This window comes from Actinia tenebrosa, unplaced genomic scaffold (genome assembly GCF_029948245.1).
Source record: "Actinia tenebrosa isolate PJP-AT-01 unplaced genomic scaffold, QUT_ActTen_1.0 PGA_scaffold0__85_contigs__length_37466705, whole genome shotgun sequence".
NCBI lineage: Eukaryota > Metazoa > Cnidaria > Anthozoa > Actiniaria > Actiniidae > Actinia > Actinia tenebrosa.
In genome coordinates, this window is record NW_028292569.1 from 6,333,831 (window position 1) to 6,339,938 (window position 6,108).

Consider the following 6,108-nt stretch of genomic DNA (forward strand, 5'->3'; position numbering starts at 1 on the left):
TGCATGATATTTATGTTATGTAACAACCCCTGAACGCAACTATCGTATCTGCTCGATATTTCTTTTCTGAAAAGAGAGATTGCGCGATTTTTTATTTTTATTTTTTTTGTAGTCGAAGAGCTTGCTCGATATTTGGGGGGAGTGGGGGCGGATTGACGCACCCCACCCCCTCCCCCCTCAATTATTTAATGGTCCATCTTTAATATTCGTGATTTCAAGTGCGGCAGTAAACAAACCTGATTTGTTGACTGTGAGGACCTTCATCTTGTATCAATAATGTCATCACTCATTGTTAGACCAATGCTGAGTGAAAATGTGTCGTACAACGCACGCGATCGCTTTGATGTCAGAGACCGGTAGATATGCCCAGCTCAATAGACCCTTTTCGAGTTCCAAATTACCGCTGTGTTTCTTGATTACGGACCCATTTACTCAGGCTAAGCCTCGATTTTGTGAAGAATATGCACGTTCTCCTGTCAAGGTCCGTCAAATTTCAAAGAGTTCGTATTGTTGAAGTTGTGCATTCTTTACTTTACCGTTGGTATTTGTGGATATTTAAACACTGATGCGAGGCTAAACCTGAGTAAATGAGTCTGTAATCAAGAAACACAGCGGTAATTTGGAACCGTCGAAAAGGGTCTATTATGCTTTTGGACTTATGAATTCAAACCACATGTCTGTTAAGAGCTTGATATCGTTTTTATTCACGACTTTCCATATGATAATTATATCGAAAACTGATTTAAGTTTGTTGTGCTAAGCTATTGAAAAATATAATGTCAACATATAAAATGCAAAATCCATTCAAAATTTGACGTTTGTAAACAAATTTTACGTCAATGGCTATTCATAAATTATTGTTATTGTCGTAATTCTTCGTCATTGATTGAGTTATAAATGTCTATACTAATTGTATGTATACATATATTCAAGCTTTCGCATTCTTGTTCCAAATCAGTGTCAAATATGTTGATAAGAACAAAATGGAAATTAAGACGCCCTTAAAATAGCTTAAAACAGACTTTTGTCAAAACCGTTGGTCATTGTGGTGTAAAGGACAGTAGCGTAAGTATAAGATTTTGCACGAGAATTACTGAAAATTTACGCGTCAAAAGGGATACAACACGATGCTACATATTTGGACAGTCAAGTCTACAATGAACGTTTTTACACTTATCTTTCTTGCCAGAGCGGTTTTCAGCGGAGCAAATGGTGAGTGTGTTTGGAGTTTAAGTTGCTTCCGTTAAAAACTATTTAAAAAACTTAAAACTTATATTTTACAACCACCACTCCCCATACGGGGCTCTTCCGTGAGGTTCCCTCCACTCACGCTACCACTACATTCTATATTTACAACATACAACACTCAACTCACATGTTGCTTTTTACGGAGTGAGGAAACCGGAGAACCTGGAGAAAACCCTCGTGGCAAGGGAGAGAACAACACATCAAACAAACTCAACTCACATAAGATCCAGTCTGAGCCGGGGCTCGAACCCGGACCACAGTGGTGAGAGGCGAGCAGTAAACCACTACACCACCCATGCTACCCGAAGTTAACTTGCATACGTATGATCGTTGATTCTCACGCTCTCAGTTCGAACCCGTCAAGCTGCGCCACTGCTGTACTTTGGGGTGTTGATTAGCGATGACAAGTTTTTTGTATTCCCCTTTTTAAGATACGTCACAATACTACTAGTACCCTCGGAATCCTTTTCGTAGTTCCTTCTGTTGTCCTAATGAACACTTGTGAATCCCAAATAAGTTAAAGCATTTGAATATGAAAAATAAATCAATGAGGATTCTGGTAGTTGGGGTATCGAGACAGAATAATGGTCGCGAAAGTAGCGAAGAATGTTTCTCAGGCTGAGTCTTTTCTCAGCCTGTGCAAAGTTACTAGATTAAAAATTTAAAAAAAGGTAAAGATAATTTGCATATCTCCCTTAATATAAGTTTCAGTTACTATAGAGCGTTTTCACTCGCGTGAGAAGGCAGCCATAAACAATAGAAACTTTCTGCACAGTATTTGCATAAAAATAGAGTTCAATTCCCAGAGGATAGAAAATCTATTGTTTTGGTACCCCATAATGGCCGCTGTGACGTCACGCGAAAACGCTCTATTGGACATGCATTCCAAGGTATTCAGGGGAAAACTGGGACAAGTTGGCATCGCAATGAATTGTGGGGCTATATTTTAGGGGACTAAACAGACGCCATCTTGGAAATATTTTCGTAAAACCACCCCAAAATGCACTGCAATGTCGACTGGACAAAGTTTTTTCTTAACTTCGTGACGTTTAATGAAGGCTTTGCACCATCATGTGACGGCAGCCATGACAGGAGGCACAACAATAGAGTTTTTCTCCCTGGGAGACTGAACTCTTTCTTGTGTAAATCAGATGAGACCAGATTCAATTGTTCCTGCCTCCTGTCATGGCTGCCATCACGTGTTTATGCGAAGCCTCTATAAGGCGTTCACTCACGTGACAAGGCAGCCATATTGGTGTACCAAACAATAGAAACTGTCTGCCCAGTTTTTGCATAAAAATAGAGTTTAATTCCTCGACGATAGATTGTTCTGGTACATCAACATAGCCGCTGTGGCCGCAGGAAAACGCTCTATGCAGTCGTAAAATTTGAGTTTCAAAGAAATAATTTTGCCCGTATTAATTGATTGATTCTTTAATGTTCCAGAGGTGATATTCAAGTGTTACATGTGTAAAGGCGGAGATCAATCCATCGATAAGTGTGACATCAACAAGGTGCCTCAGCTGTGTTCCACAGAGATGAAACGTTGCGCTACCTTCTCTTACGTCAACACAACTGGATATCGTACGTATGGAAAAAGTTGTACTTATGAAGATTATTGTACTGGAAAATTCTGTAAGATTATGGAGTCTGTAGGTAACCGAGATTGCCGTATTGAGTGCTGTCTTGGAAACCTCTGTAATTATCAGAGAGGATTTGCTTTGACTACAGCACGCGTGGTAACTAACACAACAGTTACTATGACTACCACTACTGGGACGATTATAAGACCTGTCACTACCCCTGATGGGACAACTACAGCACCTGTCACTACCCCTAATGATACTTCTACTGCACCTGTAGCTACCTCTGATGGGACAACTGCAGCACCTGTCACTACCCCTGATGATACTTCTACTGCACCTGTCACTACCCCTGATGGGACAACTACAGCACCTGTAACTACCCCTGATGGGACAACTACAGCACCTGTAACTACCCCTGATGGGACAACTACAGCACCTGTCACTACCCCTGATGGGACAACTACAGCACCTGTAACTACTCCTGATGGGACAACTACAGCACCTGTAACTACCCCTGATGGGACAACTACAGCACCTGTCACTACCCCTGATGGGACAACTACGACACCTGTCACTACTACCCCTGATGGTACAACTACAAAACCTGTCACTACCACTGATGGGACAACTACAGCACCTGTAACTACCCCTGATGGGACAACTACAGCACCTGTAACTACCCCTGATGGGACAACTACAGCACCTGTCACTACCCCTGATGGGACAACTACAGCACCTGTAACTACCCCTGATGGGACAACTACAGCACCTGTAACTACCCCTGATGGGACAACTACAGCACCTGTCACTACCCCTGATGGGACAACTACAGCACCTGTAACTACTCCTGATGGGACAACTACAGCACCTGTAACTACCCCTGATGGGACAACTACAGCACCTGTCACTACCCCTGATGGGACAACTACGACACCTGTCACTACTACCCCTGATGGTACAACTACAAAACCTGTCACTACCACTGATGGTACAACTACAGCACCTATCACTACCCCTGATGGGACAACTACAGCACCTGTAACTACCCCTGATGGGACAACTACAGCACCTGTAACTACCCCTGATGGGACAACTACGACACCTGTCACTACTACCCCTGATGGTACAACTACAGCAACTGTAACTACCACTGATATTACAACTACAGCACCTATCACTACCCCTGATGGGACAACTACAGCACCTGTAACTACTCCTGATGGGACAACTACAGCACCTGTCACTACCCCTGATGGGACAACTACGACACCTGTCACTACTACCACTGATGGTACAACTACGACACCTGTCACTACCCCTGATGGTACTATTACAGCGCCTGTCACTACCCCTGATGGAACAACTACAGCACCTGTCACTACTACCCCTGATGGTACAACTACAGCACCTGTCACTACCCCTGATGGGACAACTACAGCACCTGTCACTACTACCCCTGATGGGACAACTACAGCACCTGTAACTACCACTGATGGTACAACTACAGCACCTATCACTACCCCTGATGGGACAACTACAGCACCTGTAACTACCCCTGATGGGACAACTACAGCACCTGTAACTACCCCTGATGGGACAACTACAGCACCTGTCACTACTACCCCTGATGGGACAACTACAGCACCTGTAACTACCACTGATGGTACAACTACAGCACCTATCACTACCCCTGATGGGACAACTACAGCACCTGTAACTACCCCTGATGGGACAACTACAGCACCTGTAACTACTCCTGATGGTACAACTACAGCACCTGTAACTACCCCTGATGGGACAACTACAGCACCTGTCACTACCCCTGATGGGACAACTACAGCACCTGTCACTACCCCTGATGGTACAACTACGGCACCTGCCACTACCCCTGATAGTACAACTACAGTATATGTCATGACCATAAATGCAGGATTGCCATCTTTACCTACAGTTGATCCTGCAGGAAATATGTGCGAAGCAGATAATGAATATTCAAACCATTTCGTAGAATATTACGGAGAGGAAGACTGCAAGTGGATAGATGAAGCCGCTGACCATATGGTCAGCGTAATAGTTATTATGACATGCGTCTTCTTTAGTATTTTAATCCCACATTGAATATACATGACATTTATAAGAGATCAATATGTATGTAGATGAATATTCACAAATGCGCTTTCTAAGTTACATATGATTAACTACGCTTTCAGTTTCAACGAATTAGCCAATCGGCGACATTTTGTTAAGCCCCGTTTACACTGGCGATTTTTGCGGCGATTTTTGCTGCTATTTTTGTGGCAATTTTCGGAAATATGAAATATTTTGTCTCATCCTTCAAAAGAGACATTCGTGTAGGAAAATCTTGGAATCCTGAAAAAAACTTATACAAATAAATTCTTTACCATTGTTTATTATGGACAAATTCGCAAAAAAATCGCAGCAAAAATCGCCGCAAGAATTACTAGTGTAAACAGGGCTTTAGATTCCATTTTTGACCTATAAAATAAAAACAGCTTTTACTCGAAAATAAAGAAAATAAAACTCATCCGGGATCCGTGGAAACTGATTCAAAAAAATTTTTTTCGGGAATTAAATAACATATATATTTCGTCGTAGTTGGTAGAAAATATTTCTTCATGACAAGACAATAATGGAAATTACTTGAATGAATTTTCCCTTCGTAGACAATGCATTGCGCGTTCAAGATTCCGAATCACCTGGGCCCGGTTGTACGAAGCCTGGATAGCGCTATCCAACGGATAAATCTTATCCAGTGGATAAATTTATTGGATAACAGCATCGACTTATCCACTGGATAAGGATTTATCCGTCGGATAGCGCTATTCATGCTTCGCGTACGACCGAGCCAAGTTGCCTAGTGAGGTTATTGTTTATATTAACCATTAAATGGCTTCATTCTAAGCCTACTATAGTCTATCACAAATTCTGTGCTTTGACTGGCTGAGCTATTAGTGGTCTTTTACAGTAGTGATAGACCACAAGTTGCAAAGAGTGCCGGTTTTGGAAAGCAAAACTATGGTCACATGCAGATGTCTAGTTGTTAATTAACAGTTTTTCTTTTATATAGAATTAGAAAATCATTCTGTTATTTACTTAATTTCTTCAACTTTAATTTTAAAGCAGTTTAAGAAGTCTATCCAATTCTTTCTCCCTAGATTTAGTGTAGAAACACTGCTCCCCTCCCCCTCCCCCCCCCCCCCCCCCCCCCAAACATTCTTATATTTTTACCTTTATCAAAGACACAAACAAATAA